This window comes from Amblyomma maculatum, chromosome 3, assembly GCF_055883805.1.
Source record: "Amblyomma maculatum isolate TAMU_Amacu chromosome 3, ASM5588380v1, whole genome shotgun sequence".
NCBI classification, from domain to species: Eukaryota; Metazoa; Arthropoda; class Arachnida; order Ixodida; family Ixodidae; genus Amblyomma; species Amblyomma maculatum.
Genome location: NC_139346.1, coordinates 1728805 through 1745159, shown reverse-complemented (window position 1 = coordinate 1745159; position 16355 = coordinate 1728805). Strand labels below are relative to the sequence as shown.

At 45.1% G+C, this 16355-nt stretch overlaps 1 long non-coding RNA gene and 1 pseudogene across 10 annotated transcripts; one reads left to right on the top strand and one right to left on the bottom strand.

Annotated features, from left to right (window-relative positions):
- Window positions 1-1250: 1250 nt before the first annotated feature.
- Window positions 1251-10601, bottom strand: LOC146194099 (uncharacterized; annotated as a pseudogene).
- On the top strand, window positions 2618-9261 carry LOC146194100 (uncharacterized). 10 transcript variants are annotated; one of them, XR_014705721.1, is made up of 4 exons: window positions 2618-2785; window positions 4169-4294; window positions 4856-4944; window positions 9083-9261. It is a non-coding gene; the product is annotated as an uncharacterized LOC146194100 (long non-coding RNA). The 10 variants fall into 10 exon arrangements; XR_014705713.1 differs by having other exon boundaries at window positions 2619-2785; window positions 4856-4936; window positions 9080-9261; XR_014705718.1 differs by having other exon boundaries at window positions 2619-2785; window positions 9080-9261.
- Window positions 10602-16355: the final 5754 nt, after the last annotated feature.

Genomic DNA, 16355 nt, shown 5'->3' with positions numbered 1-16355 from the left:
ACAGGCCGATTACTATAACATCTGTTATGTACAGGTTAGCCATGCAGGCGGTGAAATTAAAGGTGCAAGCATGGGTTGAAAGTAACAAGATACTCAGAGAACTTCAGAACGGCTTTAGAAATGGTAGGCGCTTAGATGATAGCGTGTTCGTGCTATCATCTTATTATATCGAATTATATATATTATTATATATATCCCATATTATATCCCATATTATACTCGAATGTAGTGGTATCCATCCGGAAGTTGGTGCAGGCTCAATCACTGTTCCTGAAGCTCTGGGGTTTAGAGATAACAGTGGCCGGGTGAATAAATCGGCGGTGGAAACTAGCAAAAAACGACTGGAAGATTGGTGGCTCAAAAGCAGAGAAGTGACATAATGTTAGTAATGTAGGAACAAAATTTTATAAATAGAATGATGGTATAATAACCATTCTAAATCAATAATTAAGGTATAGGGAGAAAAATGAGCATGATAGCTACTGCTACCACCCCGTTTCAAAGGGGACGCTCCTATATTCCATCCATCCCCTACGCTGGTTTACCAGGACAGCGGAGGGGCGGAGGTGGTGCGCGTGGTGGAAAGTGGCAACGCAGCAGATAAAAACACAGCAAGACGTGTTCTCCCGCTTTGTTTTCCGCAGGCCTGGTTATGTGACGATTTCAACATATCTTGCCCCACGAGGAGCACTGAGCAAAGATATCAAAGAAAAACAACCAAAAGACATCCGAAGCAGATAAAAATATTACAGAATGTGAATGGATGTGAAATTCACATGTCTTTTTCTGGCGCCAGTTGAATTCATTGAGAATTTAGCTTTACTGCATTTCTAGCACCTTAGGATAGCGCAACGCGCACAGCAGCAGAACAAACTAAGAATACTCAATACAATAAGCTATGTTGGTTTGTAAGAATGCACACACCATGCTTTAAATCACCTCTACAGACTCTATTCAGTGAAGTGTCAAGTTCGCATAATCCGAACACCATGCAAGGACTTTCTAGAATGAAGTCAATATGAAAAAGTTCACCATGTAACATATGGTGTGTTAAGAAAGAGCTTTTCCGACTTCGTCAGTGGCATACCTGAAAAACAATGAAAAGTGCGACACTTATTGAAATCTGCAGAATAAATCCAATCAGAAGTGCTTCAAGTTTAATGAAATATATACAAGGGATGTTTATTTTCAAATTGCTTTCGCTTTTTAACTTTATGTGTACAATTGTGCAAAGAGCACCTGAACACTGCTTATCGCAGTTTTAGATTCTTTCTTGAAAGTGGCTTTTGAGGAAATTACTTGTAAGCATCGTGCTTGTCTGTGATGCTAAATGCAAGGAGAGGCCTCACAAAACGCACTGCAATAAGTTCCATCAGGTGCATCATTCTCTTTACATTGCAGCAACTTCGACGCACACAGAGCGTGTGCCACCAAGCTAGTCATGAGTCTCGGAAGAGGGCTTGCTCAGAGAACGCACGCAGGACAAAAAGCAGCTGGTCAGAGGGATATAAAAGTCCCCCACGGTCCTGGCTCCAATGGCTGATTTGTTGGTGGTTCGGATGCGATTGCCACACAGTTCTCGCAGTTTATCTGCTCACTGATGACGCGGACAATATAGCCACCAACATATACGGTCGCAGATATCTGCAGCGAAGGCATGTATACAGGCAAAACAGTAGTGTTGAGTCTTTGAAGAACATTCAGAGCAGCTCTTCCCAGTTGCGAATGAGGTTTAACAGATGTTTCTGGCTTCTCAAGTGATACAGTTATTGACATGACTGCCGGCTCACTGTGTGCCACATTCGAAAGTGGATTGGATGCAGCTATTCCAATTTTCAGCACTTTCTGAAGCCCTGAAAGGGCAGCACGAACATCTAGTGCATCATTGCACCCAGCGGACCTTCTCAGTGTTCCAAATAGAGACTCTATCGGGTCACTGTTGAACTTCCGTGTCAATACAAATGCAAATTTTTCAGCCCTCAACAGGTGTTATATGCAAGCCACAGTGCTGTACGTAGTGGGCAAGAATGCCTCGTATGTCTCCTTTGTCAGAAACTCATGAGGATGGGTGCACCTTGCTTTCAGTTCATGCAGATACATTGGCATTGTGACCTCTAGCCACTCAAGCCGGGCATCTTCCCAGACGGCCACTGACGTCCGACGGACAACCGAACTCGGCCGCAACTCGGCGGCCGATTTCGGACGTCCGCCGGAATTCCGGCGTACGTACGAAGGCGGATGGTCGAATCCGTTCGCCCAGCGGACAGCCGCCGTACGTCCGCCACTGGATTTGCTTTTACACAGCTATGATATAGTTTGTAGTCGTCGTGCTCGTCTGAACAGCGTATAAATCAGTAATACCGTCAAGTCTGCATTATATGATGTCAGAGCGAATCGATGCGATAGAAAGCGTTTCCATTAAACAGTTTTTTTTTATTTTCCGCGTGTTTCATCGTTGAATTCTTCCATCAAAAATTTTTGATTAAAAGTGAAATGACCATTAAACATTTTTCTATCATGATGCTTCGGTGAAATTTTAATCAGTGGCTGAATAGACGCAGCAAGCTCAAAAAGAACGAAACCGAACCTATCCTCAAAAAAATCTTAAATGAGCCAATCCAATCCACCTGACAAGTTGAAGTTTAGTCATGGAAGATGGCTTCACGTTTCCGTGTTCTGCATTTTCTGCGCAGTTACAAATACCTACGGCTGTAATGCACTGCTAGCATTGTTTTTGCTGTGGCTTTGTGCGGCTGGCACACTTTGTTCACCCGCCGATTCCAAAGTAAGTATTTCACCGAACTTTTGTTTCTTTAGTGGAACTTTTCGATGCACCGATAGTGGTGAGCTTTTAGGTAAGGAAACAGCTCTGTACAGCAGCCGAACGGTCGAGTGTTTTAGGCGAGACTGACAGGATGGCTCCGCGCCGACTAACTAAAGTGCAGCCTCAAGTCTGAGGGCCATCTTTCTCGGCATTACTGGATGCTGCGCCAGTAAGCCGCGCAACTTCTCTGTCTCTGATAAAGGAGTGCCTGCCCGAGCTTTAAAGGAGTTATAAACGTGCTGAGTTGTAAAAACTATACGAGAAAACTTTTGCACTCCTCGAGCCTATCGTGCGACATGCCTACACTTGTGAAAACGTCGCGAGTTTTTTTTTTTTTTTTTTTTTTTTTTTTTTTTTTTTTTTTTTTTTAATGGACAGTCGCTGATTTTTCTCTCTCGAGCTCTACGGCAACTACAGTTTCCAGAAGGAACGGCTGTAGCTACTAAATAACTAAAGGTTTAGTACTCTCCTTCAGCTTTGACGAACCAGGACAGCACCTTGCGCATGTTGGTTATGCATGTGGGACCGAACCGCGCAGAACAACCGGACAAGGAGATGAGAGAAAAAAAAAAGTCAGCACTTGTCTTTTTCTTGACCCGTTGTTCTGCGCTGTTCTGGCACGAATTTGACATACCGCCGCCGCGATACAGTTGGGCTGTGAGCTCTGGTACCTGCAACGCCTTCTTTTATGCAAAACAGGCATAGCTGGGAGGCCATGCAAGCCGCGGGCTCAAAAAAAAAAAAAAAAAAAGAAACGAGTTGAGCAAAAGTGAGATGAAAACAAAATTGTTGTTGCTTTGTCCTTACAGATATTCAAAGGCTCCTCAGAACTTCACTGCATTATTGACAGCGAGATAATGCCAAAGCTACACTAGAGCCATGCAGCACCTTATAGTGCATGATACTGAGCTTATGTCTCGCACTGAAAGCTCTTACCATGTTCTTAGATTATCATATTAAAGTAGCTTTAAACCCATACTTGTTAATACAGTGATAGCCATAAATTGAATCTAGGGCATCATGCTCACATACAAGGCTTCTGATAGCCGCTGGTCACATGATATGGGCTATAGCAGAAACCTGTACCTGGTAATCTTACAAGCATTTGTGCAATTGATGCTTTTAATGTGTTGTAAAAGTTTTTGTGTTCTGTTTCTGTATGGGAATGCTTTCCTTATTGAAGGCTAACATTTGGCTTGCTACAGCAAAACCTCTACCTAGTCATCCTAAAAACAGCATTGCAGTTGGTGCTTTTAGTGTGTTGTAAAAGTATTTGTGTTCTGCTTCTGTATGGCAATGCTTTTCTCGTTGAAGACTAGCATGAGGCTTCCGAAAATTTTTCAGATGCCATTTGCTGTAGCCGATTTCGTAGGCCAACAGGAAGCAGCATTTTGAACATGGAAAACTGTCATCCACGGGGAAAAAACAGCAACATTCCTTTGCATTCTCATTTCTTTGGTATGGCTAAAAGTGAGTATTGTATCATTATCTATATTATTAATATTGAATCATGATTGTCAGTGTTGAAGTTGTTTGAGCGTGATGATTTTAAACACACAGGACATCCCTTCGACATTAAGGTTTTAGCTTGTTTACATGTAGGATGTAGAACTGGTTTGAACAAACTTTATGCAGCAAATTCTTTTTGCATTGTCCACCATGTTACTTTTTGTCATTGTCCATTGAAGTAAATAACCAGTATTTTAAGTTTACACAGTCGTCCACTCTTAGCTTGAATGGGAATGTGTGGCATGCAGTTTGCAAAATAGCAATGCATCCGTCACAGCCATGCATCAAGGCTAAGTGGCTTGTGCGTAGAGGGACCAGCCGCTCCAGCTTCACGTCATCTGCCTCTTTGCTCCGGTGTGCAGACGTGCATTGAGGCAAAGTGGTTTATGTGTAGAGAAACCAGGAGCTTCTTTGTCACATCTGGCTGTTTGTTACGGTGTGCAGATGCGCATCAAGGCAAAATGGCTGATGTGTAGAGGGACCAGGAGCTGCTGCTTAACGTCCTTCGCCTCTTTACTACAGTGCACAGCCGTGCATTGATGCTGAGTGGCTTGTGCATGGAGGGCCCAGGAGCTGCAGCTTCACGTCTGCCTCTTCGCTCAGGTACGCTGGTACGTATTGAGGCAATTATGCATAGAGGGACCAGGAGCTGCTGTGTGGCGTAGTCTGTATATTTGCTATGGTGCGTATCGAAGTACAATGGGGGGGCTCATGTGTAAAGGTACCATGAGCTGCTGCGTCATGTCGTCTGCCTCTTTACTATGGTGCGCAAGCATGCATCAAGGCAAAGTGGCTTATGCATAGAAGGACCAGGAGCTGTTGCTTCACATCTGCTATGATGCGCAGCTGCGTATTGTGGGTGGCGGTGGAAAACATTGCCATCAGATACAAATACAGGAGGTTATTCACTAGCTGACCCTGAGGGGGCCTGACCTGACAAAAACAAGGGGTCCCTAGTTTGGGACCCCAGTGGTGGTAGAGGGACTAGAACTGGTACTTCACGCTGTCTGCCTCTTCGCTACGATGTGCAGCTGCGATGGATGCAGTGGCATCTCAAAAAGTGCATGCCACGCACTCGCATGTTCAGCCAGAGTGGACGACTGTGTACCTGCTATAGCTTTGTTATTCATAGAATAAACCTAGGCCAAGTTGGATAGCTCACCTCATATGTGGTCAGCAAAGAAAAGCCACTCCAGAAAATCTGATGCATTTACTGTCATAGGATTCTTATTCATATACATGCTACTGACAAGTCAGATTCTTCACCCTCAGAAATGCCAGAAAAATAACCAAGGGTGCGTCTGTAATAGTCTAGCTTGCTCTTCTCTGCAGACTTGAGTCAGATGTGTGTTCCATTGCTGTGGGTGGGACAGGTGTGAATCTTTGATTTTAAGCTTGCAACAAGTATGTTATTGTAGTTTAAAGGCAAAACGGTACTAATAATCGTAGCCCCCCGTGGCCTTTATCCCCTTTTAATAGTGTTGCTAGACACTGAATTATTAGTTTACTCTGCACTGTTTCTGTCTAGTTAATGTGCGGAGATGTACAGCCTCGTCCACTTCTAGCTATAACATGCTCACCGCCTTCAAAACGCTGTTGCGTTTGAACCGGCCACACAATAAAGCTAAGTGGCAGGCCATGTGAAGCAGCACATCCGGGTCCCTGTGTGTGTGCACTGATTTGCATCGATATGTGGCTGTTTCGTACGTAATGTTGATTTGAAAGCAGTGTCTGTGTTATAGCTAGAAGTGGACGACCCTGTACATATATTTATATGACTTGGAGTTGTCGACTTTGCACTTAGAAACATTGTAGCGTTATCTGATGTGTTGCTTTCATTTCTTTAATGATTTCTGTAAGGGATCGGTGGGTATGCTAGGCACCATTATCAGTCTGCTCTTTTTGGGTCACCTGTTCAATGCCCAGCTGCGGCCGTCTCCCACTTGCCCTCGGACAGGAGGCAGAGAGACACGCACAGAGAGGCAGCTACAGCAGCTACAGTGCTTAACGGAAACGTAGGCAGAGAGGGAAAGAAGTCCCCTCTTCCGAGGACTTTGCTGTCGCACTCGAAGACGCGGGGACAAGCAGTTTGTTCTCGTTGCTGTGTCATGTAGGGGGCTCATTTTTATTTCAGGAGCTTTACGAACAGTATACAACTAAGGGGTCCTTAGTACTAAGCGTACTAAGGGGTCCTTAGTACTCTGACTGGACCCATCACCCAGAGGTAGCCCAGCTTTGAAACGAGCACCTCTTTTGGAAGAACTGCTTATCGTTCAAAGAAAAAACTGTCAGGTTGAAGGGTGTAAGGCCCTCTTCCTTGTTGAGGAGCCCATAAAAGTGACAATTATTCAGTGCAGGCGCGCTGAGTGGGGTCTCGTTGAGGATTCCAACCCTGGATGACAACAATGGTTGGAGATGGCGGCGTTGAAAAAGGGCAAGTGTGTAACAGTGACTGTATGATGCGGAGCGGGAGGATGTGGGTTGGCTCTTCTGATGTGGTCCGCAATGGTGCTGACTCGGACGCCAATAATTGCAATAATTGCCCTGTAAAAGGAGCCGCCAAGGATGCAAGCGTTGGGCAATGGTTGCGCACGTGGGACACCGTTTTGGTGGTTTCTATTTATTTTTTCTCTTTTTTTTTTCCTAGGGGAGAGAGTTTGGCATGTGACCTAGTGAGCCAATCATTTCGAGGTCCATTCTCTAAATTCCGTTTGTTGTGAAACGAATTTGTTGTCCCTTTTGCATTGCTTGTATTAGGGAGAGGATGAAGAACTTATGAAAGTGGAAAGACATGCCAAAATGTTTGTTAGCCAGTCATGTGTGAGTTCGTTGTTATTGGGGGTGAGAAATGTGGGCGGTGTCCCGAAGTTAATGAAACGGCCCCGCGGCCTGGAGAACTCGTTCTGAGCTAGATTTTGATCTTTCCTCTTCGGCATAGATCATGGTCATTGTTTCACCTGTTGTAAATACGTACATTCATGTATAAAATTTTCAGTTCATCTTCCTCTCCGTGTGCAAGTTGTGGCCAGATGCAGTAAATTCACTATTTTCATTTCGATATAACGTGCCTTTCTGAAGATGGTGAGCTCTTTTGTCCAATCCTGTAAGAAAGCAGCAAAGCGCTCCCAAATCTTCCACAAAACTGTGATATCTTTAATACTAACTGCGGCTTGGTGTCACTCAAAACATGTAGTTGAGGTAGATTTCTTCCCCCCCCCCCCTCTTTTTGTTCGTTCAAATGAGGACCAGCGGACATTAACTCTTGCTTTTGTAATGCCCTAGGCCCCGCCTTAAGGCAGTACTCCAATGTCAATACCATTTTTATGGCTATGGCTGTCCAACAGCACTAATGTCTTTTATACACTTCTTTTACTAATCTCTTACCCAAATGGTGGCTTATACTGCGGGGGCGAAAGTCTCTGGACAGTATGTCTGGAGATTTTGGACTAGAATCGCGATGTAAACAAATTGTGACCTTATTTCTCTTGCACACATGAAAGAACTAACGTTCAACTTTCACATCGACAAGTATGGTCCGAGTTTCCTGGTCGATGTAAAAGTTATGTGCTTTGATTGCAGTTTGTGTAGTCCACACACTTGTCCCCGATATTACATAGGGGCAAATTAGGTGCCTTTACAGGGGCAGTTTCTTTGGCGCCCACTACCTTCCCCATAAAAAAGCTACAGTGTTGCTTGTGAACAGCTGGCTGCATTTATAAATACTATTATTTTTTTTGTAATTTGTTGTGCGTAGTTGAGAAATCCATGACATACATGCACAGCTGGTTGCCAGAATTATGCAGCCATATTTCAGTAACTAACATCCATGCTGCATGCTGCCGGTAATACATCAGGAGCTTGTGGTTGTCAGCTTTTTGTGTTTTGTGTAACTATAAGCCTTGCTATTGTAATGTCACATATAGCGCTGTGGGTAAACAAATTACTTTTAACTCTTGTAGAAGCATGAACACTGCGCAATCACTGCGGCGGGCTATGCTTCCACATTGGGCTTTAGCCACATGTCAAATGTCTATCTTTATTCTGCTGCAGCAGCTTGCATGTTATCAGATAAGTTACTTCGTCACAGCTGCTCTAAGGAGACGCTTTCTAGACGCTTGTAGCCTAGATGTTGATGTCGATATACCCCCGACACGCCCAGGGAATGTCTTCGGTAGAGGGTACATGGAAACCAGCGAAATGTGCAGTTTACAGAACAAAAAGGTAACAATTTTAAATGATGTTATTATTGATCACTTCTTTTCAGAGCAGGAACAATGACTTTAGAAATCTGCCTGTTAAACCGCTCAAAATGCAGGTTTCTGCCGCCAATGCGTACCTGTGTAATACTGCAATGCTCTGGCTGTGCTTTATGTTCATATACAGCATCCTTTATGCTTAGTTTCTCTGCATGTGCACTCCATGTCTTGGGCATTGCTGAGGGCGCATAGCAGCAAGCATAACATGCCATGTTTGGTCAGAGTGGCATGTTCAAAGAGACGACATAAAAACATTAAAATACTGAATGCCAGGTTCTGTTCAAACTACGTTTGTATCTTTTGTTATTCTGCATGGGTTTTGCTGCAGTTATATGACCTTTCTATATAGTATGTGACAGTTCTGAATGGAGATGCATGCGTACTGTGCCATCTGGAAAAAGCAATTGAGAGAAACTGGCAGTTGCCCTTGGAGATGTGTAATCAAAGTTCAGCACAGATAACTTGAATTTCATTTTCCCTTCTATTGCAGGAGGAGCCCAGCCTGCTCTTTCCATCTTAGGCCTGAAAGACCAGCAACAGCTGATCGAGCAAATGCACAGGATAGTAACTGCTCCTGGAATCCCGGCCTGTGGAGGCCGCCCACAGAGAACTTGATCATCTCCTCGTTAATTCCGAAATATTAGGTTTCAATAAATACCTTTTCCTTCACTACCTCCCCAAGGGAAGAGCTGTCACGGCCAAGGATAATTAAAAAAAAATTATTCAAGTAGATTCTTAATACTCCAGTTGGCCTGCATTTTACCATGCCATTCCTTAACATCAATATTTTTTTAGTGTAGACTATTTATGCATGCAGTTTTTGCAATAAAGCCAAAAAAAATGCTTTTTTTACAACCTCGCATGCTGGTATGCCTATGCACTTAGCATGTTTTCAGGAATGGTGCATTTGTGTAAAGCTCAGCTAGCATATGTGCCTCTTTGATGGAAGTTATAATTGCACACTACTGTTCAGTGCTTTGTGCGTGAAAGTAAAGCAGACAACAGGAAACTTGAACCTGTTGCATATTCTGTTGTCTGATTTACTCTCACGACAAAGGCATTGAGCACTAGTGACTGAAATTTCCATGGCACATGCTTGCTGAGCTTTACACAAATGTTATTGGCAAGTTTTTACACCAATAGCGGGCCCTGCAAGCATGTTCCGGGAAACGTCCGAATGTCCGCCTCCGGCTGCCCGTCGGACGTCCGTGGGACGCGATCCGGATCCACGAACGATAGTCCGACGGACGTCCGCTGTACGTATATCGAACATAACCGGACTTCCGTCGGATGTCCGAAGGTCCGAAAACGGACGTCCGTCGATCGACCGTCGGACGTCTATGGCCGTCTGGGTTCTGTGCTGTCGTACTGCTTAACATCTGGGAACCTCTGGCGCAGATGTTGAACTGTATTACTGGTGTCGTGGAGAACAAACCAGCGATAGAAGTTCTTCATAAAAGGGATGGTCGGGCCTGCACTTTCGAATGAAATATGACGAGTGTGACCAGCTTGTTCCTGACGATGTTGCAAAACAGCCGTTACCGCAGGAGATATGAGTTGAATAGCCCTCACCACGTTCATTTTTTCTATGTTATTAGGAAAAACATGTTTCCGACTGAGGTAACGCACCGGCTTCACAGTCAAGTTCTTTTGGAGCTTATACACATCTTTCAGATATGACGCTGAAATTTCTCCTTTGGGTCCAATGTTGTGTGCCAAAAATTGAGACCGCACTTTTTTTAGCACATGGCAGAGGTCAAAGCTCATGAACAGTGGCCTATCCGGGTCACATGGATGGTCAGTTCTGTAGGTAACGATGCCGTTCCCTAGGAGTCTCATGGCTTGTACATTTACCTTGTGGTTGTCAGTGGAAAGTCTGATAATATGAAAACCGCAAGGCTCAAATTTCTTCATTATGAAGACTGTAAGCGCATGAAGCTGGGTACCGATTAAACCCTTTGTAAAGACGTAACCAACAGGAATCCTGTACGAGGATTAAAGTCCACTGATCACAAAACACAAAAGGGAGTTCGCTAACACAAGGACACTTCTAGCATTCGGCGAGCTCATGTCTGCCTGCCCCACAAAACAGTCTTGTTGCTTATTGTACTGCAGCTTCTCTTTAATACGCATCTCGTCAATGATGAGAGAACACATTCTTGACTGAGGCACCTTGAGATTTTCAAGCTCTGCTTTGAGGCGAGCTTCAACCAGTTCAGTGAAGCCTGTTTCACTGTTCTGTATTCCAATGTATGCGGACAGTGTCTTTCTGCCAGGAAGTTTGAAAATTCCATGGCCCCGCATGTGTTCATACGCTCTTGTAGAAATGTGTCTCAGCACAACACATTGACGGGTCATTTCTTCAGACCATGTTGGTCGTTTCTTCCTAAAATTTCTCACCTGATCAAGCAAAATTAAAGCAGAAGACTCAATTTCCGTTGCTTTCTGCCGTATGTAAGAAATATCTGTAGCGAGCGAGTCCTCCTTAAGCTCCTTTAGCAGCTGCTTGTACTTATCAACTGTCTGTGTCAGTCGCAAAATTTAGCTTCTTAGGTCTTTCTCTTTTCTTTTCCACTTCGCTCTTTCTGTTGTCAGTAGACTTGTTGGTGCTCTGCAGTCGACCTGAATGCCTCGATTGCTCATATTACTTTTCACATAAGAGTGGTCCGCGGGTTCACTGACAGGTGTTGTGTCCATTAGAGCACCTTCCTCAGTAGGTGGTTCTGCCGAAGTTACGGACGGTAGCAAGGCAGAAGTTGATGCGGTGGCGGCCGAAGCGTTCGTCGACAGCGAACACATAAACTGGGCTCGTTTCTCTATGCTTGCTGTGCTCTTGTCTCGTGCTGCCTTCGATTGCAAATGATGAGGGAAGTCATCAAAAACGGAAGGTACACTACCTTTCTTCAGTCGACGTCTTGTACCTTCAATCAAATCTTCCTTCTGGAAGTGCCGGCTGCAAACCTTTGTGTAGCACGACCTGTCGTTCGGTTTCCAACCATCGCGTCGAACTGCAGCAATCCACTTCTCCCTCAATGCCAAGTCTGTGGAAATTCATGAAACGATAGTCCCGGAGTCTTCTTTTTTCATCCGACTTGCACAAAGGCACGCAACAGTACGTCAGACGAAGCGAGACGTGTCGCAAACACATGTTTCAACGCAGCAAAGCACGTCGCCAAATCCCAAATGGCCAATCCCGCGAGCCATCGGGTGATAAACAAACCCTGTTTACGTGGCGCCTCCTCGCGGCTGCCAAGCGCGCTACGTGAACGGAGACGCGACGGCGCTGAGAGCGTGAATTGCCGGGCACTGAAAAATAGAGGAGGCGTTGGTTTTACGAAGTGTTGTTGCCGCGATTAGCCTTTGTGACTAGCCTCCTGATGCGGGCTAGGTGGTAGTCGTGCGCGTGCAGTTCTGCGGCTCCCGCCGGCCTTAGTGGTTGAGTGCAATGCCTCCAAAAAAAGACGTGCCAGATAGGGCCGCCGCCTCGGACGCCAGTGCGTCCGGAAGTGAGGTAAGGGACGCGGTAGAGTCTGCACACGTTACCGATGCGGCCGCCCTGGTAAGGGAGATAAACGAAATGTGTCTGTGTTTACCCGTCAGCTCGGTTCGGTGGCTAGCGCCAGCCAAGCCGCAGCGGCGGCGACAGTTTCGCGTCCGCGGATAAATGTAGAGGTCCCCTCCTTTTCCGGCTACACGTACGTGGAGTGACTCCACGTGTTCTTACAAGAACTCGAGGATTATCAGACGCCACTGGGTTCCACAGACGACGTGTTGCTAGCGCAGGTAATTTCCGTAGCACTTGTTGAGAGCGCGGCGCGATGGAGACGCTGCCAGCCGGCCTTCCAGTCGATGGCAGACTTCACAGATCGGCTTCCGCGCTGAGTTCTTGCCGCCCGATTACGAGCGCCGGGTGCTTGAGGAGCTAGCGTTGCGCACACAGCAACCACAAGAGAGCCTCCTTGAGTATGTACACTCTAAGAACAGGAGTACTAGAACTTCATTTGGAGGAGTTTTCGCTTGTCCCATATACGACTCCTTTTTCCACAGTAAAAGAACTCTCTCTAGTCATAGAGTAATCGGACTCCACTGATGAAATACTGTGCTACTCCTGCAATAGAGTAAAGGCACTCCTACCAAAGGATTAAAACTAAACACTGTAGTAGCGTTCTACAACTCTTCCAGGAGGAGTTGAAGGACTTCTCTGATAAGAGTTCCTGTACTCCTTGAAGGAGAGTTGGCCCCCACTTTATTTTACTCCTTTTGGTGAAATTTCATGGCCTGTTTTACGCCCCTCCCACTTTTTTTTATTTCAATTCTGGAAAACCAGTTCCAGCCATATGTTTTGCAGGAATCACCTTGACCATACCTTCCATTGCAAAATGGTGCACAGTATTCCACTACACTCTGTTCAATGATGAATGAACAAATTTTGCTTCACTCTAAATACTTGAGTATGATTTGTGACCAATTTTTTTCCACACTTGTTGCACCATACATGATGTGAAATCGGTGCTTCAATAAATAGGAATGCAAAAGCACACTGATGACAGCTTTTATTTTCTGACAATTGCTGTGCATGCCAGCAATGCATTTGGGATGTGAGGCCCATCAGTGTTTTCGACACCACAGTCTACTTATCATTAGATGCCTGCTACAAGCCAAGTGATCCTGTGAGCCAAGTATTAATCAAGTGATCCTGTCTACCATACCGCAGCTTGCCGAGCCGAGTGTAGCCGCTCAAGATATCCTTGCATTTTCCAGGTGCCTGCATATAAATAAAAAGAATGCAAGGAAGGTTAAAGCAAACTATTATAAGCAACTAAACATAATTCTAATCTCATGCTTTTCATTTTACCCTGCAGTTAATGCAACAAAAAGAACTTGGTGTGAAGACCTGGGGTCGCCACCTAGGTATGTCCTAGCAGTGGCACATCATGAGCAAGTGTAGACTTTTCATTCCAAATCATTAAACAGAGCTAGAAACCCACATACCTCATTTATTCGGACTGCCAATTTGCTATACCTCAAGTGGGAATACCAGTATGCTAGTAGTCCCTCAGAGGCTAAACACAAGCCTGGCCTGCACTGGATCGTTTGTTGCCCGAGAAATGGCTTTGGATGTAGAACACATGCAGCTGCACTGGTGAACCTCCACTCTCTCTGACAGTTGACAGCCGTGTGGTGCGGAGGCGTGTTCCATCGCTCCTCCGATTGCACGTGGCTACCGGAAACGGACAGACTGGCGACAGCGGGAGCTTAGATGAGTTTTTTCTTTTATTAACTTTATTTCGTTTTCAGCTAGTTAGGTTAAGTGCAGCCTAAAGAATAGATTTTAGCTCTTTGTCCTAGCGGCCTGGTTTTTCGTGCCGGCAGCAAGGTTTTCTTGGCGTTCATTCTTTAACTATCTTGTTTAAATAAATACTTTTTTTCTAGGCTATTGGCATTCGCAGAATTGGTTTTTAACGCGCGTGTGCTAGTCGTTTCTTGTGTCTTCTTTTGGCAATTTGTATATTCTGAGAATTCGTAATAGATATAATTCAGTCGATGAGCGCTTAAGATGTGCAATCAAAAGAAGGTAAAGTGTACTCAGCGTGAGGCGCAGGTTAATCACAAACAAACGCGTTTTAACTCTGTAGGTGAAGCGGAAGGCAGCGACTTTTTGTGTCGGTGTTGCGTACTGAATGCGCGTCTAGATAGATTTGATCAAGAAATGGGCAGTTTAGTGTCTCGTGTGGAGAATTTAGAAAATGAAGTACGTTTGCTAAGGGCGGAAAATCAGAAACTGCTTGGACAGCTTCCTGAAAAAAAAAGGGCCGACTTTATCCTTGGAACCAACGAGGACGAACATTCAGATGCGGGACACGTGGCTGGGGCCAGCGCTGGCATGGAAGGCGTAAGCAAAGTAGGTCAGGCGGATCCGAACCGTCAGAGTTATATAGAAGCAGCTAAGAAGCCGGAAAAAAACGAAGAATTAAGGAAGAATGAAAATCCCAGAGATAAGGACACAGATAACCGAAAGCAGGAGCCAACAGTTGGGAGAGAGAGAGAGAGAGAGAGAGAAGGCCCAGTGGCTTATCGCCGGAGATTCTAACATGAACAGGTGCAAGCGAGATATCTTGGAACCTGTAAAGGGCGATAAGAGAGTGTTGGTTGGAGCCTTCCCAGGGAGAACAATGAGGAAAGTGCTGAAAGAGGCTGTTGAAGAATTCCGCAGAGCGCAGTATGGTAATAGTAGCCGCGGGGCTAAACGATGTCCGAAATGGCGACGCTGCAGGAGTGTTGGAAAGTTTAGCTAAGGGAGTTGACGAGATCAGGGAAATAGCACAGCAAACGCAGATAGTTGTATGCACAGTACCAGAGGTGCTAGGATTGAACGGAAAACTGGAAAAGGACGTGGTGACAGTTAATCAGGAGATAAGAAAGTTAAGCTTGGAGAAGCGTTTCGAAGTGGTTGAGGTAAACAGGGAGGTACATAAAGCAGGTTTTATTAGGATTTTTCAGCGAGATGGCATTCATTTTAACAGAAGGGTGGGAGCAGAGATCGGCTGGCGCCTGGCAGGCAGGGCTGCAGCGTTTTTAGGCGATCCGCGAGGACTCCGTGCACAGAGGTAGTCAGAAGTGAAGCAGAAGAAAGTGTAATAATGGAGGCTGATCCCCCCAAAATGGAAAAAAGTAGGTCGAGAAAGAAAAGTACAAAAAAGAAATTTAGTATTAGGATCAGCTACATAAACATGCAAGGAGGTAGAGAAAGAGCGAAATGGTTAGAGCTAGAACAGCAGTTGAAGGATGACAAATTAGGTGTGTACGCTCTCTGCGAGACTCATCTCAGGGATCTAGAAGATCCGCCGTTTATAGAAGGCTACGTCTGGGAAGGGTGCAACAGAACGAGAACGGAAAGAAAGGATGGAGGGGTAGGTATGTTAATACACCAGGGAACAAATTGGCAAAGAATTAAATCACCTTGTAAAGAACATATCTGGGTTTCAGGAACAATTGCCGGCATAAGGACATGGCTAGGGGTAGTTTATTTAGGAACAGGACATCAACGCAGGCAAGAAAAGAAGGATCTTGTTGAATGTCTCAGTAACGATATAAGCCAGTTTGCCGACGGGGCGAATAGTATTCTGCTGGGGGACATGAACGGCCGCATCGACGATCTGGATGGATAAACGGATTATAACGGGAAGCTAATGCTAGATTTTTGTGAGCGACACGATCTGGTTATAGTAAATAGAGAAACAAAATGTGAAGGCCAAATCACGTGGGAATTGCGCAACAGGCAGACGACCATTGACTATTGTCTAATGTCGCAGGAAATTTATAGCAAGGTCACAAAAATGGAAATAGACGAAGAAGAGGAGTGTAACGTCTGGGAAGTGATCATAAACGTATTAGTCTGCAGTTGGTGCCCTTGATGAAAAGAGAAATGGAACTTAGACAAAACGTAAACGCAAATTTAAAAGACGATCAAATAGCGCAGATAGCAGCGGACATAGAGGAAGCAATAGAGAAAAGCCCCATGGAAGACTGGGATTATGAACAGGTCGAACTACTCATAAGGAGGAAAATTCAGGACGTTAAAGTAGCAAACCGCTGGAATGGAAAGAGGAAGCCACGGAGCTGGTGGAATAAGGAAATCAGGGAAGCTATTGAACAACGACGGGCTGCTTCAAGGGAACACCGAGTAGCAAAGAAAGCACACGTATCTCAGGAGGAAATCGACCAAAAATGGGAATCATATCGACAAAAAAAAACTTGAGGTACAG